A 26,474-nucleotide genomic window follows, 5' to 3' on the forward strand; every position below is an offset into this window, starting at 1 on the left:
TGCCCACATCGTGGCATCTGATTGACCACTGTGGAAAAACAGACGTTGGATTCAAAGGACCCTTTAATGATTGCAATCATTAAAGGCCTGCGGCTTTTACAACAGGACTTTAGTCCTGTCCTGAACAGCTTTTATCCCACTGTTTATAATGCCTCCTGTTTGGGGGCTTTTATTTTTATCTTAATTCTCTTTTGTTTCATTGCAAATCATTCTGCACATGTTCACTGAGGGGAAGAATATAAACAAAATAAAGTAAAATGGAATTGCAGGAAGAGGGAAATTACTCGAAGTAGTCCTATTGAAATTAAAAGGACAAGTTAAGCATGACTTGTCCTTCAGTTTCTATCAATGGGATTACTGTGAATATTTTCTCTCTCATGCCAGCCATTATTTATCAAAGCACCTTAAATATGCTAGGCGCAACACAAAAAATTAAAAATAAAATATGCACATTATGAAGACCTCTACAATTTTAGGGGAGGAGAGCTGGTCTTGTGGTAGCGAGCATGAATTGTGCCCTTTGCTAAGCAGGGTCTGCCTTGGTTTGCATTTGGATGGGTGACTGACCACATGTGAGCAATGTAAGAAATTCCCTTGAGGGGATGGGGCCATAGCTTGGTGGTAGAGCATCTGCTTTGCATGCCGAAAGTCAAAGGTTCAATCCCTGGCAGCATCTCCAAGCAGGGCTGGGAGAGACTCCTGCCTGAAACTTTGGAGAGCCGCTGCCGGTCAGTGTAGACAATATTTATTATTTATTTATTATTAAAACTTTTATACCGCCTTTCCAAAAAGCTCAGGGTGGTTTACATTAAAACATCATTAAAATCAGTTAATAATTAAAACAAAAATTATAAAGCATAACACAGTGATTAACAATTAAAAACATCATAAAACAACAATTAAACAATCAGAACAATTTAAAAACAAGTTTTTAAAAGCTGAGAAAGCCTGGTTGAAGAGATGTGTTTTCAGGTGTTTTCTGAAGATTGCCAGAGATGGGGAGGTTCGTATCTCAGCAGGGAGCGCATTCCACAATCTCGGGGGCAGCAGCCGAGAAGGCCCAATACACAGCTAGATGGATCAATAGTCAGGGCCAGACTGGGGGCACTGAGAGGGCGGCGGAATGTATGTGAGGAGGGTGCCAAGTTCTGAGCAGAATAGGAAATTAATGGTGGGAGTTGGGGTGCAGGGGGGCCGCGTGGGTAGGACGTACCGGGAATATGCCCCGTTGCCCTGTGGGCCAGTCCGAGCCTGAGAGCCTCTCTGTCTCTGTCCTGGAATTTTGGCAACATAAAGTTAATACAGAAGTATGCCGCTAAATGTTATTTAGCTACCTACAGGATTTGTCATCCCCAGAGCTTTTTTCCCAATTTCTTTCAAATATATATGTATATATACTCGGACTAGGGATAAACTTGTTTTGTGGCTTGTATAGCAGGTGCTTTCCTTAACTTTTTCTTGTGTGGAAGAAAGGCCTGGTACTGGACTCTCCCCAGGGCAAATCTCATGCTGGCCAGGGTTGTATCTTATATTGGCCTGGATTTGGACAATTTTTACCTCAGCTACTCTAATCTATCCCTGCTGGCTAAATAAGTAATAATCTGCAGTACTGTTTGTGCATACATTCATGATTAAGCAGACAAAATACTCAAGTAGTCCTTGCTCCTTATTTTCACCCTTTTATTTATTTAACATTTTATATCCTGCTCTTCCTCCAAGGAGCCCAGAGCGGTGTACTACATACTTGAGTTTCTCCTCACAACAACCCTGTGAAGTAGGTTAGGCTGAGAGAGAAGTGACTGGCCCAGAGTCACCCGGCAAGTCTCATGGCTGAATGGGAATTTGAACTCAGGTCTCCCCAGTTCTAGTCCAGCACTCTAACCACTACACCATGCTGACTATCTTAAAAATAGTCCCTACCTATGCCTGTAAATTTGACTCAATTAAGTCAAAATAATCATACTGAAAATTAAATTGAACATTATACTGCATTAAGGATTTAAAATGTACTGCATTTTTGCCCTGGATTCTACAGGCACTGCATGTTTTGCACTCAATACATTGCCATCACCTAAGGCCTTCACATTTGCTGTCAACTCCAGAACAATTTAAAACATAATGGAAGTCCTATAAAAAGGCAATACTTATAGACTAAGTTTATTTCATGCTCTAGAAAACCAGAAGCTCTCTGACATTTCATAGTAGAGCAGCATCAGTGCTGACTATTCTCAAAGTTCACTTTTCTTCCCTCTCAGTGACACCAGAGCACTGTTCCCTCGAACAGGGATTCCCAGATGCTGTTCACTACAACTCCCAGCATTCTCAGCTGCAGTTGCATTTGGCTGGGGATTCTGGGAGCTGTAGTCAACAACATCAGAATCTCTGTTAGAGGTTTGCTTACTTTTGGAAATGATTCTTTCCCCCCTCACTCTTCCCCACTCAGTCAGTCACAGCCACCAGCAGAGTCACAGACACAGAGTGATTTTATGCCTGATATCTCCCCATTTCACACACCCCATTGCCCCATATATGCATGCAGCCCCCAGCATTTTTGCTTACTTTCTGGAATTCTTTCTCCCCTCTTCCTCACTCAATCACAGCCACCAGCAGAATCACACACAGAGAGTGATTTTATGCCTGATATCTCCCCATTTCTGAGTGAGTCACTTCTCTCTCAGCCTAACCTACTTCACAGGGTTGTTGTGTGGAGAAACTTAAGTACGTAGTACACCGCTCTGGGCTCCTTGGAGCAAGAGCAGGATATAAAATGTAAAATAAATAAATAAAATTTCACATCCCCCAAGGATTTCAGAAAGTAAGCCAAAAAAAAAAAAAATCTTTCTAATGTTTTGATTAGTAAGGAGAGGGACCAGGTTCCCAATCCCAGCACTTGGGAGACATGACTGGAGGCTGAAATCATTTATTTCTGCAGTCAATAATAGCAGCGATTTGGAGGCGCCATGTTCAAATTAAGCAACTACTTTGACTTGACTCAGAGGAGGGCAGCAAGGAGAATGAATGAAAGGAAGCCCGCTGCCCTGACTCACTCAATGGACTCTCTGAGCAGCACAGCAGCAACCTGCCTGGATGCAGAGATCCCCTGCCCTCTGCAAGAGAGAGAGTCGGGTGCTGGTGAAACGGAGGAAGGAGGGGGCCGGGGCTCACTGCTCACATTCTCAGAAGCAGGGTGCACGCACACACAGTCACACACACAGGCTGCTGCGCTCTGCAAGAGAGGAAGGCGCTGCTGCGTGCTGGCTCGGCTGCTGGTACAACGGAGGCAGGAGGGAGCTGGGGGCACTCAGGCAGGCTGGTGGAGGCGCCGCTCGCACTCTCCGAAAGCAGCAGGGCGCAGGCACACACAGGCTGCGCCCTGCAAGAGAGAAAGGCGCTGCGCGCTGGTACAACCGAACAGAAGCAAAAGGGGGCCGAGGCTCAGGCAGGCTGAAGGTGGAGGCGCCGGCGCCGCTCACACTCTTGGAAGGCAGGGCGCACCAGGCAAGATTCCCTGGTGGCTGGCTGCGCCCTGCAAGAGAAGAAGGCGCTGCTGGGAGCTGCCAGGACAACGGAGGCAGGGAGGGGGCTGGGGCTGAGGGAGGAGGCGCCGCTCACACTCTCTCAGAGAAAGCAGCAGGGCGCGCGCACACACACAGGCAAGATTTCCTGGTGTCTGCGCCCTGCAAGAGAGAGGCAGGCGCTGTGGAGACGGGAGGGCGCTCATACTCAGAGGGCCTCAGGGTGCATCGGGCAAATGCCTTCCTGCCGGGCAGGGCCGTCCAAGCCTGTCAATAGTCTAACTTGGTATAAGGCAGCTTCCTATGATCCTAAGAGCAAATATTAACATGTTTTATGTTAATACTAGCTGACCCCGCACAGATGCCCTGAGCCTGTAGCATCCCGCCCCCCACCCCCCGCAACACAACTCTCTTGCCCGCTCTCTCCCCCCCACAACTCTCTCGCTCGCTCTCTTCCTCCCACATAATTCTCTCGCTCGCTCTCCCCACACACACACACGTCTCTCGCTCGCTCTCCCCACACACACCTCTATCACTGACTCTCCCCCCACATACACAACTCTCTTGCTCCCTCTCCCCCCACAACTCTCTCACTTGCACTCTCCCCTCCCACAACTCTCTCGCTCGCTCTCGCTCTCTCCCCACCCACAGTTCTCTCACTCGCTCTCTCCTCCTGCAACTCTCTCACTTGCTCTCGCTCTCTCCCCCCCGCAACTCTCTCGCTCGCTCTCTCCTCCTGCAACTCTCTCACTTGCTCTCACTCTCTCCCCCCGCAACTTGCTCACTTGCTCTCTCCCGCCGCAACTCTCTCGCTCGCTCTCTCCCCACAACTCTCTTGCCCGCTCTCTCCCCCCCACAACTCTCTCGCTCGCTCTCTTCCTCCCACATAATTCTCTCGCTCGCTCTCCACACACACACACACACACACACACACACACGTCTCTCGCTCGCTCTCCCCACACACACCTCTATCACTGACTCTCGCCCCACATACACAACTCTCTTGCTCCCTCTCCCCACAACTCTCTCACTTGCACTCTCCCCTCCCACAACTTTCTCGCTCTCCCCCCCGCAGCTTTCTCACATGCTCTCTCCTCCTGCAACTCTCTCGCTCGCTCTCGCTCTCCTCCCCCCGCAACTCTCTCGCTCGCTCTCTCCTCCGGCAACACTCTCACTTCCTCTCGCTCTCCTCCCCCCGCAACTTGCTCGCTCACTCTCTCCCGCTGCAACTCTCTCGCTCGCCCTCTCTTCCTGCAACTCTCTCGCTTGCTCTCTCCCCCCACAACTCTCTCACTCGCTCTCTCCCCCCGCAACTCTCTCGCTCGCTCTCCTCCCCCCGCAACTCTCTCGCTCGCTCTCTGCTCCTGCAACTCTCTCACTTGCTCTTACTCTCTCCCCCTGCAACTTGCTCACTCGCTCTCTCCTCCTCCAACTCTCTCGCTCGCTCTCTCCTCCTGCAACTCTCTCACTTGCTTTTGCTCTCTCCCCCTGCAACTTGCTCACTCGCTCTCTCCTCCTGCAACTCTCTCGCTCGCTCTCTCCTCCTGCAACTCTCTCACTTGCTCTTGCTCTCTCCCCCCGCAACTCTCTCGCTCGCTCTCTCCTCCTGCAACTCTCTCACTTGCTTTTGCTCTCTCCCCCTGCAACTTGCTCACTCGCTCTCTCCTCCTGAAACTCTCTCGCTCGCTCTCTCCTCCTGCAACTCTCTCACTTGCTCTTACTCTCTCCCCCTGCAACTTGCTCACTCGCTCTCTCCTCCTGCAACTCTCTCGCTCGCTCTCTCCTCCTGCAACTCTCTCACTTGCTTTTGCTCTCTCCCCCTGCAACTTGCTCACTCGCTCTCTCCTCCTGCAACTCTCTCACTTGCTCTTGCTCTCTCCCCCCGCAACTCTCTCGCTCGCTCTCTCCTCCTGCAACTCTCTCACTTGCTCTTACTCTCTCCCCCTGCAACTTGCTCACTCGCTCTCTCCTCCTGAAACTCTCTCGCTCGCTCTCTCCTCCTGCAACTCTCTCACTTGCTTTTGCTCTCTCCCCCTGCAACTTGCTCACTCGCTCTCTCCTCCTGCAACTCTCTCGCTCGCTCTCTCCTCCTGCAACTCTCTCACTTGCTCTTGCTCTCTCCCCCCGCAACTCTCTCACTCGCTCTCTCTCCTGCTGCAACTATAATATATAATAGGGCAAGGAGAGACAGTTGTCTGGGGGCCCACTGGCTTGGGGGGACCCCCAGAGGCAAGTCACATGACTGACTCCCCCAGCCATGCACCCGCCCGGGCTTCCTTCAGTTGTATTCATCCTCCAGAATTTATGTGAATGTTTAAGACCTGGAGCTACCAGAACAGCTAGTACCATTAAATGACTTGCATCGTCCACAATTTATAAAACCTTTTAGAAAATAATTTAGGATGATGTTCTATTGTGGCGTGCACGCGCACACACACATATGTGTATATATATATACTATGCTTTTTGTTACCACTATTCAGCCTCATTTAAGATCTCTTTACTTCATGAGCTGAGCTTCAGTGAAAAAATCTTCAGGTGTTAAAATCTTGCCTCTCCGCCCACTCCAACCTTGGGGAATTGCGGGGAGGGGAATTGGAGGGAAGTGTGTATAAGTAATAATCAGTTAATTAAAACTCTATCCAGAAGATACCGCCCCCTCTCCTCTTCTTTTTTTAAAGGTCCCATCCTTTCCAGCTCAGCCACTGCTTCTCTTTTTCTCTCTTCCACCATGAGACTGTTCTCAGCTGACAATCTCCACCAGCACAGGAAACAGTTCTCCGAAAAGGCACAGTTCTCTGAAAGTGACAGGAAATGAACATGGGACTTTTTTTGACTTTTCCCCCCACTTCTTTGTCATCAGCCGCCCACACAGTCCCCAAACTTCAGAGGGGCTCACCCCTAACGGCAGTTGCCCAGGCCCATACCTTGCCTCTCTTGTCTTTCTCTCCCTGGTCCCCGGTCATCTTTGGATGATTTCAAAAGAGAAGAGCAGCCCTCTGCTTGGACTCCTCTTACAAGGTAAATGTGTGCGAGGGCCTAGAAATCAAGAGCGGGGGCGGGGGGGGGAGAGAGAAAACCTCAGAGGGCGGATAACCACCAGTGCATTGCAAGTTTGTTGAGCAGAACCAAAGAGAAGGAGGGTGTCTGTACACCCACGATGGGACCTAATATTGGTTGGGGTTTTTTTGACAAGGGTAGGGAAAGGATGAAATTCTCCAGAAAGAATGCAGCCCCAAAGCGCAGGCAGCTTCCAGAAGATGTAGCAAGAACCAGTTCTGTTCATCCAGTTTTGTTCCCTGGGAAAGATAGTGGGGGAGATGGGGAGGAGAGCTGGTCTTGCTGTAGAGAGCCTGAATTGGCCTGTAGCTAAGCAGGGTCTGCCTTGGTTTGCATTTGGATGAGCATCTAGAAGGGAGCACTGCCATCTCCCCTTAGGAGATGGGGCCATAGCTCCGTGGCAGAGCCCCTGCTCTGCATGCAGACGGTCCCTGGTTCAATCCCTGGCAGCATCTCCAAGTAAGGCTAGGAAAGACTCCTGTCTGAAACCTTGGAAAGCCACTGCCAGTCAGTGTAGACAATACTGAACGAGATGGACCAATGGTCTGACTCGGTATAAGGCAGCTTCCTGTGTTCCTAAGATCCAGAATTGGTGCTGCATTTCATGAAATCTTTGGAGATGGCTTTCATAACTCCCTCCCTAACCTTCTACAAGTTAAACACCCCGAGCTGCTTCAACTGTTCCTCACAGGCACACAATCCAGCCAAAATGTCATGAAAGATTTAAACTCATAAATCTTGGTAAAACCATAACATAGAATCTAGGGATGTGCGCAGAACTGGCTGGCCCAGTTTGTTTCAAGTCCGGCACCCCCTTAAACCCCACCCCACCCTGGTTCGGTTCAGTCCAGGCAGGATTCACGGATTTTATTTTATTTTTACGTTGTTGTTGTTTTTAACCTTTTCTCCTTTGGGGAAGGTCCTTGAGGCAGCGGAGCCGGAATTGGCCCTGTAGCTAAGCAGGGTCTGCCCTGGTTTGCATTTGGATGAGCATCTAGAAGGGAGCACTGCCTGCTGTAAGAACTTCCCCATAGGAGATGGGGCCATAGCTCCATGGTAGAGCCCCTGCTCTGCATGCAGATCTTCCCCTTAGGGAATAGGGCCGTAGCTCAGTGGTAGAGCCCCTGCTCTGCATGCAGATCTTCCCCTTAGGGAACAGGGCCGTAGCTCAGTGGTAGAGCCCCTGCTCTGCAGGTCCCTGGTTCAATCCCTTGCAGCATCTCCAAGTAGGGCTAGGAAAGACCCCTGTCTGAAACCTTGGAGAGCTGCTGCCAGTCACTGTAGAGCTAGATGGACAAAGGCTCTGACTGACTCTAAGGTAGCTTCCAACGTTCCTATGAAATGTCCTGTTTTCAGATTTTGGTGGTGAGCAGAATGGGCTGTGGCATTTCAGCACCCTGCCTATTGTGGAAGGACTGTACCACCTGCTTCAGGCCTTGCTTCTTCTCCAGTGTCCTGAGTTGTTTCAGACAGTCACAGCTCAATATCACCCCTGGACCCTGCGGTCCTCCCGTTTGCTTTGCAGACTCCCCTTGCCACAGTGGTTTCCATGATCTCAAGCAATCCACCCACCCACCCCCACAAACACACACACATCCTCTCAGTATCACCTGATCATCCAGGGATTGCTGGCTTGTAGCCCACAGACTAGTTTGGCTGCTTCTATCTCTCCCTCCCATCGGCAAATACTTCATTGGATTGAAATGCCAAACACACATTGGTTGATAGCCCCCAAATGAGATTATTTAACAAAAGTGTAAAGGCAGGACATCACTAACAACCAAAGACGGGAGCAGGGATAGGGTTGCCCATCCCTCAGGATCTGTCTGAAGTCTCTAGGGATTTGGTATTCACTGTCAAGGATGCTGTAGCAGTTTCCTGCACTGAGCATTAGGCTGGACTAGAAGATCTCCTTCCAGAGAAGGTCTCTTCCAACTCTTATCCTGCATTTGGATAAGAAAAATCAAGTGTACAAGTGAAGGGTGGGGGAGACCTGACTTACCAGCACTACATGTGAAAGGGACCAAGAGTATCTTAGTGGACCACAAGTTGAACATGAGCCAAGAGTGTGATGCAGTGGCTAAAAAGGTGAACACAATCTTGGGCTGTATTAACAGAGGCATCATGTCCAGATCATGAGAAGTAATTGTTCCACTTTGTTCTGAGCTGGTCAGATTTCACTTGGAATCCTGTGTCCAGTTCTGGGCTCTACAAGTTCTTGATAATGTAGAATGGATTGGGAGGAGGGCAATCAAGATGGTGCCTGGAAACTAGGTCCTATGAGGAATGGTTGAAGGAGCTGGGTATGTTTAGCCTGCAGAAGAGAAAACTAAGGGGGGACATGAGAGCAGTCTTCACATGTTTGGAGGGCTGTCACACAGAAGGAACAGACATTTTCTCTTTCACTGAGGACTGGGACCTGTGGGCTGAAATGGCGAATAAGCAGATTTATGCTAGACAGTAGGAGGAATTTCCTAACTGTAAGAGGTGTTGGACAGTGGAACTCTCTGCCTCATGCAGTGGTGGGCTCTCCTTCACTGAATGTTTTCAGGCAGAGGCTGGACAGGGTCTGTTAGCAGCAGATTCCTGCACTGAGCAGAGGCTTGGAGTCCTTTCAATGTCCTTTCAACTTTAATACCCCATAAATGGGCATCAATCTCCAAGTGACAGTTACAAGCAATCTTGGAGATTGTAAAAGCAGATAAGGGTGTTTCCCAGCCCTACATGGAGATGCTGCCAGGGACTGAACCTAAGACCTGCTCGATGCAAAGCAGAGCCACTCCCCCTGAGCTGTTGCTGATGAACACAGGAAGCTTCCTTCTCTAAGTCAGGCCTTGGTCCACCCAGAAACAAACCATCATCCTGTGCAGTTGATGTAAACAGAATCACTGGCCTAAATTGGCAGCATCCCATTTATATAAAACAGGCCCAGGTTGGTAGCATTATGTTGATATAAAAGGAATCACAGGCCCAGGCCAGGAGCTACAATTTCCAGATGGATTTCAGAGGAAGCTGCACACGGAGCAGGATACAGTGAGGTCGTCCACACGACCAAAACCGTTGGGACTGGGGAGGGCTGCGGGGAAGGCAGGATCATACCAGGATCACCGCTGTGGCAAGTGGCATGGAGATCTGGAGATAGTGAGAGTGGGGCCCGGCCACCTGGAATCCCACAATGCACCATGCTGCTCATGCTGCATTGAGTGACTGCTGGCTGCCGGAATGATCCTTCATCCCAGCTCCGTGGTTGAGCTGGCTGCCAGCAACTATCAGCAGCTCACTCACCCACACCACCAGGCAATGGGGAAGGAGGCCTGTTCACATCCTCCTCTCTCACTTTTATTCCAGGTTAAGAACCCAGGATCAATCCTGGCATTCCACACAACCAACCCTACCTGATTAAGGCTGTAGGTCTGGTTATGTGAACAGCCTCAGTAATTCAATCTTGATGTAACCAAGACCTCTGTGATTGTGGCCTCTTCCTCCAGAACTGGCCACAGTTGGAGCTCCTTTCAAAATGAGGAAACCAGGAAATCTAGCAACCAAGTCTCTGCTTCTATCCTGTGGGGCTCTTTGTATGTTCTTAAATATTCCTCTGAACTTTTCAATACTACTTTCCCTCATTGATAATTTTTTCTCTGCTTCTCCCCAAATTGGCCACCTGGGCCCACTGACCCTTCCCCGATGAGAGTCTGCTTGAAGGGTGGAAATCAGGGAGGCAAATTTGAACCTAAAAACCTTGCCAAGTCATATCTGCAGTGAACCGAAACTGACCCTGAATCTAAAGTTGCTCAGTTGCCGTGAACCTGAAAAAGACTCCAGACCATATAAAATGGTAACCAGTTCATATATACATGACAGTAATCATCAGGCACCCAGTTCGCAATGGCAGGATGCCTTCTTTTGCTTTTTGTTGTCCTGTTGTATAACTTTTGCTTGTGGAAACTTTTTAAAACCCAAAAGCAAAACGTTTCAAAACAAGACATACTTTTTCTCATGTTAGACTGTTTTGATTGCATTAATTTTATAAAATTGCATTGCAAGCAGATTTGATAATATTATTCTGCACTAAAGGTATCAAAACCAGTTCAAAATGTCGGAACCAGTTACTGAACCACCTGGGCCCATGAATTTTTGAAATTCATGTCTGAACTGGAGTTAAACAAGGGGGCTATTCTCACAATCAGCCAAAACTGGGCTAGGAGAGCTAGCCCGATTTTGGTTGATCGTGTAAACCAGCGGGCTCGCAGGTGAGCCCGGTGGCTTACAAGCAGCTAGCCCACTTTTTTAGCCATCCCTTAGCCCAGGTTTGCAGAGCGAGCACTCCACAAACCCGGGCTTTCCGGTCGTGAGTAGCCACGGTGCGGCTCCACACCGTGGCTACTCATGAGGAGACCCCTGGAGAGGAGGTGAAAAGCGCCTCCCGGCTCCGGGGGTCTCCCCAGTATGCTCTGCGAGCTCACACAGGACATACTGGAGCTTCCGTGAGCCGTGCGGGCCCCAAGCTCCCCAGCCCCCGACGGCTCTTTCACAGAGCTGGCAATTGTGTGGGCAGCCAATCCAGCCACCCAGGGCTCCCACTGGGATCGTCTGTGGGGAGAGCAGGCTTAGCCGCAAAAGCGGGTATCACTGATCGTGAGACCCGCCTCAAGTTTTTCTAGTAAGAACTAATCTGCCTATATTCCTTTCACTATTCCTACAACTGGACTACAATGGGACAAAATTTGGTCCAAATTGGTTAGGCAGTTCATAAGTCCACTTGCGCTTCAAACGTTCTTGTGTCTGCCATCTTAAATCAAGGTGGATGACATCATCACAAACTATGCCTTTGAGGTGTCCATACGTTTCCCTACAACTGTACCAAATTTGGTCCAAATCTATTCCCACTTGCATGTCAAAGGTTCATGCTCCGACCATCTAGAATTGGGGTGGATGACATCACCACAAACAGTGCTGTTGAGGTGTTCCTATGTGCTGCTACACTTGTAGCAAATTTGGTTCAAATTGGTTAGGCAGTTCACAAGTTAGCCCTCTTGTGCCTCAAACATTCGTGCATCTGCAATCTTGAACTGGGGTGGATGACATCATCACAAACTATGCCGTTGAGGTGCCCTATCGATGGACTCACTCCAACTGTACCAAATTTGGTTTGAAAACAGCTCTTGAGATGACAAGGCTAGGACCAGGGGAGGCAGCAAACTTTTGATTTTTCTTCTAAAGAAGACAGCAAGGGCAAGCAAATATCTTTATTTATATTTCTCCCAGTTGCTAATCCCATGCATGGTGGCAGCTGTCTTGAGAGTTAGCAAGCAGCTGCCAATTAGCGACGGGGACAGGCAGAAAGAAACTGCTGGCCAGGAGAATGGCCGAGCAGGCAGGGAGAAGAAGTGGTGGCCAGTCCAGCCAGCCGGCCACTGACCACTAGGCAAGGAGGAGAAGCGGCGGCCAGGCCAACTGGTTGCTGAGAGAGAACAAACTGGGGCTGGGGGGGTGGCAGACAAAACTGGGGCTGAAGGGGACAAACTGGGGCTGAAGGGGAGGAACAAAATGAAGATGGGGGAGACAGGGAGAACTAGGGGCACAGATGCTCTGCGCCAGGTCAGCTAGTATATATAAACCAATCAACAAGAAAACAAGGTGGGGTACAGATTAAGTTTGTTAGGGCTAGTCTTTTCCAGGGTTTGACTTCTGGCTAGCTAGAGCAGGGATTCTCAACGTTGGGTCCTCAGATGTTATCGGACTTCAACCCCCATAATTCCCAACCAAAGGCCACTGGGGCAGGGGATTATGGGAGTTGAAGTCCAATAACATCTGGGGACCCAACATTGAGAACCCCTGGGCTAGAGCTTTGTGTTTTTGACAGACAGTTTGTTTGGGTGGGGGATTAGCTCCAGGTGAGTCACACAGCTTGCGGGAGGGGTCACATTCCTGAGGTGTCTGTTTGGAAGCACCTCTTGAGAAGACAAGGCTCAGTCCAGCGGAGGTAGCAAACTTTTGATTTCTTTCCTAAAGAAGCAAGCAAGTAAATAAAAAAATAAATCCATCAACAAGAAAGCAAAGGGGCAGGTACAAGCTGAGTTTGTTAGGGCTAGTCTTTTCTAGGGTTTGATTTCTGGCTTGCTACAGGTTTGTGTTTTTGACGGGGCAGTTTGTTTGGGTGGGGAATTAGCTCCAGGTGGATCAGACAGCTTGTGGGAAGAGCCACATTTCTGAGATGTCTCTGTTTGGAAGCACCTCTTGAGAAGACAAGGCTCAGACCAAATGTTGCTACATGGGGCTTTGCGAACAGGAGTTTTCTAAAATATATCAAAGGCGTTTTGCATGGGATTTAGCAGAGAAGTGTGCGAAGAGGCACACAAGCAATCCCCATTCATCACAAAGGAGACACCCAGCATGAGAAGGTCAGTACTATCCCACTTTTGTAATTTGCTTGGAAAACAGAGCTTAAAACCTTTTCATAGCTGAAAAATGCAGCTAAGACCTAGCTTTCAAGTAGGGGTGTGCACGGAACCGCGGAGCTGTGATCCGGCACTGGGGTGGGAGGTTCCTTTAAGGCACGGGAGGGTTTACTTACCCCTTCCGCCACTTCCCCCCCTCTGGCACCCATATTTCTTTGAGTAATTGGGGTGGCAGGATACCTCCCTGCCGCCCCTTCTCCGGTGCTCTGCTGCAGCAATTCCTTTAGTAATGGGGTGGCAGGATACCTCCCTGCCGCCCCTTCCCCTGCTTGGCGGCAGTGCAAAAGGCTTTAAGAAGCCTTTTGTGCACGCGCACGCACACGTATTTTCTTGAGTAAACAGAGCGGCAGGATACCTCCCTGTCGCCCCTTCTTCCGCTTTGCTGTAAAAAGCCTTCTAATAAGCCTTTTACAGCAAAGCGGAAGAAGGGGCGGCAAGGAGGTATCCTGCCGCTCCGTTTACTCAAGAAAATACGTTTGTGTGCGCACAAAAGGCTTCTTTAAGCCTTTTGCACTCTGCCAAGCGGGGGAAGGGGTGGCAGGGAGGTATCCTGCCGCCCCATTACTAAAGGAATTGCTGCAGCAGAGCACCGGAGAAGGGGCGGCAGGGAGGTATCCTGCCGCCCCAATTACTCAAGGAAATACGGGCGCCAGAGGGGGGAAAGCAGCAGGAGGGGTAAGTAAACCCTCCTCCACCCTTAAGGGGACCCCCCACCCCGAACCACCTGAATCCGAACCGCCCATGTCCGGAGGCCTGTAGAATGGCCTCCGGACTGGTCCGGGCACATCACTACTTTCAGGTAAACAAGTTCTATATCAAAGGCAGGCCTTCTCTGTAGCCACTCCTGGACTGTGGAATGCATTCCTGGCAGAAATCAGTAATCTGAATTCATTGTTGGCCTTCAGGAGAGCCCTTAGGAACATAGGCAGCTGCCATATACTGAGTCAGACCATTGGTCTATCTAGCTCAGTATTGTCTTCACAGACTGGCAGCGGCTTCTCCAAGGTTGCAGGCAGGAATCTCTCTCAGCCCTTTTGTGGAGAAGCCAAGGAGAGAACTTGAAACCTTCTGCTCTTCACAGAGTGGCTTCATCCCCTGAGGGGAATATCTTGCAGTGCTCACACATCAAGTCTCCCATTCAGATGCAACCAGGGCAGACCCTGCTTAGCTATGGGGACAAGTCATGCTTGCTATCACAAGACCAGCTCTCCTCTCCTTAAAACCTATCTGTTTGGCCTGGCCTTCCAAGGTTTTTAAACTGTTGTAAATATTCTGCCTGGTTTTCCAGAGTTTTTAACTGTTTAATGTTTTAACTGTTAATTGGTGTTATGCTGTTTTTATAGTTTTGATTGCAATTGTTTGTTTTTGTTTTTATGTAAACTGCCCTGAGCCATTTTTGGAAATGTGGAATACAAATAAAATAAAATAAAATAAATATTATTAATATCCAATAAAACTAGTTATGAAGGTAGAATGCCAGCAAGGGAAGGGGTGCTTCCCAGTGTATTGCACAGAGTGTTTTGTGTATGACTAAATGCGTGAGGGGCAAACATTCCGGGTGTGTGCTGAACAAGTTCATTCCCCCAAAGCTAAGGTGTCAGGGAGAGGTGTGTGGGTGAGATCCTCAGGGACGTGATAGAGGCATCCCACTCCTAGGCTGACAGCTCCTCTGCTGTCATGGAGGATGAAAGTCTCAGGGAAAGAGGACATCAGTTTGAGGAAGTGGGGAATGCTTCCTTGGAAAGCACCTCTGACTTGTGTGATGCACCTATATCCTCTCACCTAGACGATACTCCAGGTGTTGGGGGCCTCCTAGTAGGTGATTCAATCATTTGGGGCATAGAGAGATGGGTTTGTGACCCGCGTGTAGACCACACGGTGACTTGCCTGCCTGGTCTGAAGATTGCAGGTATCACACAGCAGCACCTAGATAGATTGTTAAGCAGTGCTGGGGAGGATTCAGCTGTCAAAATTTTAATAATTTTAAAACTTGTTTTAATATCTATTTTATTCTAGTGTCTTTTTATGTATTTTAATTTGTAACTTCTAAATATTTTACATTTTGTACACCACCTAGAGATGTACATATCAGGTGGTATAGAAATATGATTGATTGATTAATTAATTGATTGATTGATAAATAAATGGTGCATGTTGGCACCAAAGATGTTGGGAAATGCAGTCAGGAGCTCCTGGAAGCCAAATTTAGGCTCCTAGGTAGTATACTGAAGTCCAGGGCCTCCAGGGTACTACCGTTCTCTGAAATGCTACCTGTTCCACGCGCAAGGCCAGCGAGACAGGTGGAGCTGAGGAATCTTAATGTGTGGATGAGATTTAGATTTAGATTTGGTTTTAGATTTGTTAGGAACTGGGATACATTTTGGGGCAAGCAAAACCTGTACAAGAGGGATGGGCTCCACTTGAACCAAGATGGAACCAGACTGCTGGGGCTTAAAATAAAAAAGGTCATAGAGCAGCAGAGGTCATCGATTTAAAATGATGCTGGGGGATTGCCAACAGGAACTGGGTGGTATCTGGTTTGGCAAGCAAATTCCCCTAAGTTGTGAGGGTGCAAACATTGCAGATATACCAGAAGGGGACAGAGTAGGGACAGGAGTAAAGCAAACAGAAATGCATGACAGCTGGTCAAAAAGGTCAAGCGACAGGGAGATAGCATACAATGACGCCAGGTAAGAAACATGGCCTATTGGTGTTTATATACCGCCAGAAGCTTCCAAGCCAAGAAGGGGAAGCTGGAGTGCTTGGTTGCTAACAGAGAGCATAAAAGAAACCTGGTAGGCTTGTGCATTTCGATGCAGCAACAAAACCACTGAGACCTTGGGTTAGGGCGGTATAAAAATGTGTTAAATAAATAAATAAATAAATAAGGAAGGTTTTGTGTCTGAAAATGGCATGTTCGGATGTTTTGTATACAAATCGAAATGAACAAATTACAAACATTTTTTTGTATACAAATCAAAAGACCCCATTTGGAGCCAAAGTTTTGTTATTCGGGGCGGGTGGGGCGGTTCAGACTTTTGATTTCCTGACTGCAGCAACTAGGGAGGCAGTGAGTGTTTGTCAAGAAGATTAGCAGAAGATAAGATATGCAAAAAGCAGGCACAGCATCCTTGAGGAAGCTCATTTCCTTGGAATGTGTTGTATTGTAAAGCAATTGTGTGCTAAGAAATTCTGATTAACCATTGCCGGCTCTAACAAACAATGCCCTGTTTCCACTCTGTCTGGGCTGATTGCTTTGATTTTGGAGTTTGGTTCAATTGTTCATTCAACAAGTTAATTACTCAGTCGCTTCTATGTTCTGCCTTTCTGGCTCCTTCATTCAAGAGAGAGAGAAAGAACTACTTTTGCACTGCATGTCTAAACTCAAGTTTCCATGATGCCATGCTTGACTTGCTGCCAGCCTGAGCACAGCATGCAAGCCTGCATATGTATAATGCAATTCAAATGCTTGCCTGCCTGCCTAGGATGGTTTGTTGTTCTGCTGCATCTGTGTGGTCTTGCTTTGGAAACCTTTCTTTGTAAAGCTCTGCTGTTGTTGATGATGTGTTGAAAAAATGTCTGTGAATGAGAACAGCTTGCTTGATGGAGGAGGAAGGGCAGGGCACACATGATGCTGCTGTTGGCCAAAGTTTGTACTAGGAGGGTGCTGGGGTGGCACTGGAGGGCTTGGGGGTTGCAGCAGTGGAGCGTGGGCTTGGGGAAGTGAGGCATAGTTGAAGTCTGCATGTCTTTGTTGCAGATTTGGGGCAGAAAGGGGGGAAGAGCAGTGGGTTGGGCATTAGCACCGCAAGGGGTGCCTGTCCTCCACCCAGATTGCAAAGAAGTTAGACAAAGACCTGATTTTAAATTGATTTCTGAAGTTTACATGTCTTTAAGGTTTTATCCCATAGGGAACAATGGAGGTTTCAGCAGCCCCATAACTGCACTGGGGGGTGGTTCTGGGGTGTCCCAGAGTGAGTGGTGGTGTATTGTACAGAGGATGCCAACCACCTCCATGGGTTTTGTTGTTTCTGAGGTTTTCTGAGTGTAGATTCTCTGGTAGTATATGAGCCAGCGTGGTGTAGTGGTTAGAGTGCTGGACTAGGACCAAGGAGACCCGAGTTCAAATCCCCATTCAGCCATGAGACTAGCTGGGTGACTCTGGGCCAGTCACTTCTCTCTCAGCCTAACCTACTTCACAGGGTTGTTGTGAGGAGAAACTCAAGTATGTAGTACACCGCTCTGGGCTCCTTGGAGGAAGAGCGAGATATTATTATTATTATTATTATTATTATTATTATTATTATTATTATTTCTTGTTTACACAGTCAGACAGGTGTTACTGACTGGTTTGTTTTATCCAGACATCGAGTCCTTCCCAAGGACCTGGGATGCCAGCATTTTATTGTCAATGTTGTTGCTGTTGTTATAGATATCGTTGCAGAATATAGGCTTTTCCCAGTAAAGCTGCTTTTTTAATTGGCTGATGGTGATTTCTGTGGCCCCTATGGTGTTGAGGTGCTCTTCAAGGTCTTTTGGAACTGCACCCAGGGCGCCAATTTCCACTGGGATTATTTTGGTCTTTTTCTGCCACAGCCTTTCAATTTCAGTTTGTAGAACTTTGTATTTGGTGGTTTTTTTTCTATTTCTTTTTCTTCTATTCTGCTATCCCCTGGTATTGCTATGTCGATTATTTTCACTTGTTTTTCTTTCTTCTCGACTACAGTGATATCTGGTGTATTGTGTGGCAGATGTTTGTCTGTTTGTAGTCATAAGTCCCATAATATTTTTACATCTTCATTTTCTACCACTTTTTCAATTTTATGGTCCCACCAATCTTTTGCTACAGGTAGCTTGTATTTTTTGCAGATGTTCCAGTGTATCATCCCTGCTACCTTGCCATGCCTTTGTTTGTAGACAGTCTGTGAGATCTTTTTACAACAGCTGATTAGGTGGTCCACTGTTTCATCTGCTTCTTTACAAAGGCGGCACTTGCTGTTTGTTGTTGACTTTTCGACTTTTGCTCTTATTGCATTTGTTCTTAGTGCCTGCTCTTGTGCAGCCAGTATTAAACCCTCTGTTTCTTTCTTCAAGTTGCCATTCTTAAGCCATTGCCAGGTCTTGGTGATGTCTGATTTTCCACTTATATTGTGCAAATATTAACCACGCAGGGGCTTATTTTTCCATTTTTCTGCTCGGTTCTTGACTTGTTCTTTCTTGTAGGCCTGCTTTCTTTCATTGGTGTTGAATAGTTTCTCGTTCTTGACCATTTTAAGTGCATCTTCTTCACTGTCCTTGATATATTCTTCAAGGCCTCTTTTCTCCTCCTCTACTGTTTGATGGACTTGCAGCATTCCTCTTCTACCTGAGCTGCGAGGGAGGTATAGCCTATCTACATCACTGCGGGGGTGCAGAGCATAATTGATGGTCATGATTTTCCTGGTCTTACGATCCAGCGTCTCTAGCTCTGCCTGGGTCCAGTCTATTATTCCTGCAGTGTATCTGATAACAGGTATAGCCCAGGTGTTTATGGCTTGTATGGTGTTCCCGCCATTGAGTTTGGACTTGAGGATTTTTCTAACTCTCCTGATGTATTCACTTCCAATTTTTCTTTTAACTTCAGTGTGTGTGATGTTATCAGCCTGGAGAATGCCCAAGTATTTGTAATGTTCTTTCTCTTCCAGGTTCTTGATCTTGCTTCCATTGGGCAGTTCTATTCCTTCTGTTTTTCTTATTTTCCCTCTGTTCATTATTAATGCAGCACACTTGTCTAGTCCAAACTCCATTGCTATATCGCTACTGAATATAAGGACAGTGCTTAGCAGTGATTCAATTTCTGACTGGGACTTTCCATACAACTTCAGATCGTCCATGTACAGCAGATGGTTGATTTGACTTGATGTTTTAGATGTTTGGTATCCGAGCCCTGTTTTGTTTAGTATTTGTGAAAGTGGGGTCATGGCGATTACAAACAACAGAGGGGATAGTGAGTCCCCTTGGAAAATGCCTCTTCGAATGCTAACCTCTCCAAGTGTCTCGCCATTGATTGTTAACTGTGTACTCCACATGCTCATTGCTTTTTTAAATAAATATCTGAATGTTTTTGCTGACACCAGTTGTTTCTAAACATTTTAGTATCCATGTGTGATGCAATGAATCAAAGGCTTTCTTGTAGTCAATCCATGCAACACTTAGATTGGTTTTTCTTCTCTTGCAATTTTCTAAAATCATTTTGTCAATCAGCAGCTGGTCTTTTATGCCTCTGGTGTTCGGGCCATTTCCTTTCTGTTCAACTGGAAGCTGTTTGTTAGTTAATAAGTGTTGCATCACTTCATCTGCTATTATTCCAGTTAATAATTTGAACATGGTTGGAAGGCAGGTTATTGGTCTATAATTACTTGGAACTGCACCTTTTGCTGGGTCTTTCATTATGAAATGAGTTTTCCCAGTTGTTAGCCATTGTTCAATATCACTTCCTTGCAAAATGTGATTGAACTGTTTTGATAGTTGTTTATGAAGGCTTGTTAGGTGTTTAAGCCAAAAGCCATGCAGTTCATCATCACCTGGAGCAGTCCAATTTTTAATTTTCTTTGCTCTTTCACTTATTAATTCTGGTGTTATTATTAGATCTTGCATTTGTTGGTTAGATTTTTTGACCTCTTTCATCCAGCCTGCTTTTTTATTATAATCTATTGGATTGTCCCATAATTTCCCCCAGAACTGCGCTGTTTCTTCTTCATTTGGTGTTTCTACGCTTCTTGCAGTTTCTCCTTCTATGCTTTGGTAGAAACGTCTCTGATTCGACTGGAATTGGAGATTCTGCCTGTGTTGTGTAATTCTGGCTTCACACCTGCTAATCTTCTTTGACACTGCTGTTATTTGCTGCTTTATTATTTCCAGGACTTCTCTAATTTTCCGTGAATCTAGGTGGTATATTTGGATCAGATACTGTTTGGTGTTTTCATTCTTCAGCTTCTTGTCTTTCATATCTTTCAATTTACTAGCATCTGATCTAAGCCTGGAGATTTTATTTTCTAATCTAATCTTCCATTTAGGTGATGTACTGCTTTCTTTTTTTACAGGTCCACTGATCTTATATCCGAGCTCTTGTGTTGTTATTGTTGCTGAACTGTACATTAGTTGGTTTGTTTCTTGCAAATTCTTGGTTGTTATCTCTGCAAGTGCAGCACTGACATCTTTTAATGCCTGAGCAAGTTGTTTTTTGGCAACTGTTTTTAGAGCTGGAAGTCGAACCCTGGTGGTTGTTTGGTTCATGTGCTCAGTTATTTTTTGCTTTAGTTCTTGTTGCTTTTCTGTTAAACGGCATTTGGGTTTTTGAGGTGAAGGCAAAGGGGTGGTTGCTTGGTTTTGATTTTGAAACAGTTCAGTAACAGTGGCATCCTCGATTTCCAACACCTCCTCCATCTGCGCCTGAACAACTTCTTCAATTGGTGGTAATTCTTCTTCCATATCTTGAGCCTGTGTTGCTCTTTCCAGTTCTTCCAGCTCAACTCCTGTGAATACTTTATTTCTTATTATGTATCTTCTCTGGTCTGCTAGCCTTTGTTCTGTTATTTCTGTATCTGGATGCTTCTCTTTCCAAATTTGGTAAATTCTTTTTAAATAACCTCTTCTAGTTGGATTAGACTTGTAATAGCAGATCATTATTTCCTTGTTGGCATTTTTCATTTTTTTTTTTTTTCGGTTAAGCGATGTTTCTTCCAGTAACTTTGCTGTCTTCAGCCCTGGTTTTTCAATGACAACCATGAATCCTCTCTCATATGCTACCAGAGAATCTACATACAGACCAGCTCAGAAACAACCAAACCCTGTACCGTATGGGCTTGTGGGTATCGGGGTGGTTGGCACCCTATGTGCACTACACCACCACTTGCCCCGGGCCACCCCAGTGCCTCCCAGCTGGAGTTATGTGGCTACTGAAACCTCCATTATTCCCCATGGGGGAAAAACCTTAAAGATTCATGAACTTCAAAAAAATCATCAAAAATCCGCTCTTTGCCCAATTCCTTTGAAAAAATTGTGGTAGCTTCCTTGCCCCCACTGAGCACTGCCACCTACCCTACTCTGCTCTGTCACCCCTCCCCCTCCCCTGACGTGAAGCTATAATTTTGCTGAAACCTCCATTATTCCCTAAGGGGAAAATCTTAAACTTCAAAAATTCACAAAAAATCAGCCCTCTGCCCAATTCCTCTGAAATTTGGGTGGTAGCTTCCACCCCTGGGCACTACCACCCCCACCCACTAGTTTTGCCCCAGTGCTGTTTTTTAAAATACAAAACATTTCAGATTTAAAAAACGCTCAACCCTAAAACCTGGCAAAATGTTGAGAACCAATGGGGCACCGTTATTCCTAGATACAAATTCTACAGAAATGACAGGGAGGGGCAGAATGGGGGGTGGAGTGGCACTGTATATTCAAGAAGGGATAGAATCTAACAAGGTAGAAAACCTAGGAGGGCTGGAGTCCTCCACAGAATCATTATGGGTGACAATATGAGGTCGTTCAACAACAGCTGGAGGGCCAGGTTTGCCCAAATCTGTGCTGCAGCATTCCTTTCAGATAGCTGTCCAAAATCTGTCCAACATTTGCCGGTGAAGGAGAGCCCACCAATGCATGAGGCAGACTGTTCCACTTTCCAGCAGCTCTTGAAGATATCCCTCTCCATGTCTGGCACGAATCTGCTTCCTTGTAGTTTCAACCCATTGGGTCTATTCCTGCCCACAGGAGCAACAGAGAACAAGTCCACTCCTCTTTCTGGATGACAGTGTTATGTATGCAAGGGGGCATTGTGTCCTTTAGTTGTGCTTTTTGATCCTCTGCGGGTCCTGTAGTTTTGGGGGGATGCAGCTGTTGGGTGGAACTTCTGCAGCTCCCAACAACAAAGAACAGTTGTGTTTTTAGGACTGTATGTTCCCTCCATTTTTCCTGCTACCAACACAGCACTTTTGGCGACAAGGATGGGATCTGCTGAGAGCCATAGGCGGATTACCACAGCGGCAATAGAGGCAATTGCCTACGGTGGCAAATCCAGGAGGAGTGGCACAAATCTTGGTGTGGGGGAATATTTTATCTTAAAAGAAAAGAAAAATCCCTAACTTTTAAAACTACTGCTGTGTGGCAGCAGCGAGAGATTGAGTCTTTTGTCGCCGCCGCCACCACCACAGCAAGGAGGGTAGGGGTGGTGAGGAGGAAGGAAGTCCCCCAATTTTTCTTCTAAACGCTGCCGCAGCGGCAGATTAAGAGGCAGTGCCAGCAATTTGCGGCGGCTGCAGGAAGTGGGGGAACAAAGGGAAAGTCCCACCTGCCCTTTTACATTAAAACGCCGCTGCCTGCGCAGCAGAATCGGGCAGTGATAGCTGCAGCAGAGAGTGTTGTGTACGTTGGGGGAGGAAGGCCCCCATTTACCTTAAAGCAGCGTTGTCCGTCTGCTGCCTGCCGGGGCATGTGGAGCAACAGCGAGGGAGAGCTCCTTCCAGCTCCCCTCCTCCCTCCCAAATGAGTGCACGCCCCCAGCTGGAAGGAGCTCTCCCTCGCTGTTGCTCCACATGCCCCGGCAGGAAGCAGACGGACAACACTGCTTTAAGGTAAACGGGGCACTTCCTCCCCCAACGTACACAACCCTCCCCGCTGCAGCCACTGCAGCCCGATTCCGCAGTGCAGGCAGCAGTGTTTTAATGTAAATGGGCAGGGGGGACTTTCCCTTCGTCCCTCACACCCTGCAGCAGCCACAAATCGTTGGCACTACTCCCATCCCACTGCTGCGACATTGTTTATAGGAAACACGGGGGGACTTCCTTCCTCCTCACCATCCCTACCCTCCTCGCTGCGGCAGTCGGGGCCGGATTAAGCTAGTGCGGGGCCTGTAGCATAAAGGGGCCATAAATTTTTTTTAAATGCACATAAATATCAAAACATAAATTATTTACTTGCATAGTAAAGTAATTCACTTTTTTCATTTGCTATATTTTGGAGTATGGGAGACCAAGCCACAAACTCACACTTACTACAACAGTGAACATTTATATACCGTTTTCCAATCAAAATTCTCAAAGTGGTTTACATAGAAAAATAAAGAGTGGCTAGATGATTCTCGGTCTCCAAAGGGCTCACAATCTAAAAAGAAAAATGTGGTAGGCACCAGCAACAGCCACTGGACAGATGCTGTGCTGGGCCTTCTCTTAAAAGGCACATTTAGCAGGAAAGGGATATTTATTGGAAGCCAGGCATGCGGGGCCCTTGAAAACAAGGGGCCCGTAGCAAATGCTACATTTGCTACTATGTTAATCCGCCATAGAGAGGGCAGAAGATCCTTGGCCACCTAGGGCGGGCTGCAAAAGGCTTAATCCACCTCTGCTGAGAGCTGGAGATAAGCAGGAAGTGTGGATTTGTGCTCAAGTGCTAGTAGGAAGCAGTCTGTAAAAGGCCCAAATTGAAAATCTGAGCAGCTCCTATACTAAAATAGCCGCTCTTGGGCACATTGAAGAGGTTGATATTAGTCAAGCTGCTTCTTGAGATTCATATGCAGAGTGGCTTTCCTTTTATCTTGAAGCAAACAAAATAGTTAGCCCTGAACAAAAGCAAGCTGACCTTTTGACTGTCTGTGTGGCTCAGACATTTGCCATAATAAGAGCACTCACTGCTCCTGCTTCACCAAAGTCTAAAACGTCTGATGAACTTGTGGAATTACTGAAGGCTCATTTCTCATCAGAAATTGTACAAAGGTTTAAATTTCACAGACGAATTCAACAGCCTGGATAAGGCACTGCTGCTTATATCACAGAGCTGCATAATTTCTTTCAACATTGCAAATTTGGGAACTTCTTAAAAGATAAGCTGATGGATCACCTTGTGTGGCAGATTTATGATGAAGCACTTCAACAAAGGCTCCTGTCTAAGCCAAATTTGACATTTGCAGTGGCTCAAGAAAAGGCATTAGCCAGTGAAACTGCATCACTACAACTCACAGAAATCATGAGATAGCAACTAATGTACATACTATCTATAACAAGCAGGCTGGAAATTCTGGGCAACAGGGTCAGCAGAACACAGGAAATGCACCTTCCACAATTTCTGCAGATAGGTCCAGACATAGCAATCCCTGCTCAGGCTGTGGAGGGTTACATCAGTGCTCTGTGTGCAGATTCAAGGATGTAGAATGCAGGTTTTGTAAGAAGAAGGGAAGGGCCACCTTGAGCGAGTGTGTTATTCAAAGTCCATCAGTAAGAAACCAAAGAATTGTAACAAGGAGTCACACCACCTAACTTCTCATGAACTTGAGAGTGAAGCCCAGAAGCAGTATCATGTTAAAAATGTCTGTGACAAAGAGCCTCAAGATGCGGCAGTGTTTGCGACAGCATTCATTAATGGTCATAAATGCAAGATGGAAGTCGACTCTGGATCTGGTGTATCTATAATCAACAAGAATACCTTCCATCGCATCTTTTCACAGGAGCCTCCTCCCAAGTTATTGAGTCCATCATGTATTCACCATGATTACAACGAACACATGGTTGATCTTGCTGGAAGCTTCAATGTGGATGTGCAGTATGGCTTCTACCAAGGGAAGCTTCCACTCATTGTTGCAAAAGAGGAATGCAAAAATATCTTAGGGAGGAACTGGTTCTCACCACTAGGAATCAGTGTTCAAGAAATTCACATCATTATTACTGGTCAGCAAACAGAAGTGATTAACAGATTTCCCAAGGTGTTTTGTGAGGAACTGGGAGATGACATATCCATTGTCATTCCACTTGAATCCATCTGTTGCACTAATTCACATGAAAGCCAGAAATGTGCCTTGTGTGATATGTGGAAAAAAATTAAGTAAGAGCTTGAAAAATGTATCAAACAAGGGGTTCCTGAACCAATCCCAGAGACCCAGTAGGCTATACCAATGGTGCCAGTACTGAAACGTAATGGGAAAGTGAGGGTGTGTGGAGGTTATAAGTGCACTGTAAATAAGTGTCCAGCTACACGTCCCTGTCTCCTCTACCCAGCCCTGCTAGGCTTAATGGGACCGGCCTCAGAGCAGGGACAGGGAGGGGATTGAGCGTCACCCTGTGCCTCCTCTGTGCCGGGCTGCTTCTTCCTTGTGTCTGCCCCTCTCAGGGGGCCCCTGACACTCTCCACCAGCCCCTCTCTCATCCCTGGCCGGCTCCTTATATGCCTCCTCACAGGCTATGCATCGCCCGCCCCAATTATGGAGCCAACACCCCTCTTTATTACCTGTGTAACTGATTACCCCTTACTGCTGTTGCCAATGCCTCTCGCTCTTCTCCTTCCTCCTGCTCAGACCCCCTTCCTTCGGGAGGCATACTGCTGATGTTATCCTCCCATGCCTCCCCTTTGGTCTTATCAGGGCTCAGTTCCTCCTCCACTGGAGCTGAGTCCCTGCTGGCTGGCAGTCTTTCCTCCATCTCTCCCTGGCTGCCACCCGTCCCTGTCGCCTTGGGCCCTCTCACCACTCAGAGGTAAGGACCGACAGCCTCGCCAGACAATAAGGTACTGTAAAGATGGCACAGAGATACCAGTTGCTTACTACTCTAGGACTATGTGTTCCACTGAAAGGAACTATGCACAAATTGACAGAGAAGCCCTTGCTATTATTGGAGTCAAGAAGGTCCACAACTATCTCTATGGCCGTGCCTTTGAAATTCATACTCATCACAAGCCTCCTTGGGGAATCTTCTCTAATGACGCCCTTAGTACTCTCACCTCGTATGCAGCGCTGGAGTCTTTTGCTTAACGCTTATGATTATACACTTGTCTACAAGTCAGGAAGAACAATAGCTAATGCTGATGCTCTGAGTCAGGTGCCACTTCAAGCTCCAAAATTTGCTGTGCCACCATCAATGGAAGTTTTGATGCTGGTGGCCCTCCCAGACCCACCCCTTCAGGCTGATCAAATTGCAAAATTAACCACTTGAGATCCCAAACTGGCTCGTGTTTTAAACTGGGTATGGAAGGGTTGGCCAGTTGAGGAACTGCCAGAAGAATTTAAGCCATTCAAAAGCCACCAACATGAGATGTCTGCCCATAAAGGATGTCTTTTGTGGGGAAACCATGTTGTTGTTCCAGAAGGAGGCCATTGAATCATTTTAGCCACACTACATGCAGCACATTCTGGAATTGTTTGCATGAAACCTTTGGCTAGAAGTTATGTCTGGTGACCATTGACCCAGACATTGAAAATACTGTAAGTGAGTGCAGCCGGTGCCAGGCTACTCAACATAACCCACCAAGGGCACCTACCTTTTCTTGGCAAGTGACCTAGAAGTCCTGATCGAGAATCCATATTGACTTTGCAGGACCATTCCAGGGAAAGAATTTCCTGGTTGTGATAGACTCTTATTCAAAATGGCTTGAAGTGATCTTAGTGCCCTCACAAACATCTACTGCAAGGAATACAACACGGCACCAT

At 47.1% G+C, this 26,474-nt stretch overlaps 1 protein-coding gene across 1 annotated transcript in view; it reads left to right on the forward strand.

The window, feature by feature from the left end:
• The first annotated feature begins 6,071 nt into the window (after window positions 1–6,071).
• Window positions 6,072–26,474, forward strand: part of JAK3 (Janus kinase 3) — an 80,325-nt gene continuing 59,922 nt past the window's right edge. The window contains exon 1 of the mRNA XM_053303579.1: window positions 6,072–6,536. The gene's annotated coding sequence lies outside the window, so the exon portion shown is untranslated. The remainder of the gene's footprint in view (window positions 6,537–26,474) is intronic.

The sequence above is a fragment of the Hemicordylus capensis genome, chromosome 2 (genome assembly GCF_027244095.1).
Source record: "Hemicordylus capensis ecotype Gifberg chromosome 2, rHemCap1.1.pri, whole genome shotgun sequence".
Lineage (NCBI taxonomy): Eukaryota > Metazoa > Chordata > Lepidosauria > Squamata > Cordylidae > Hemicordylus > Hemicordylus capensis.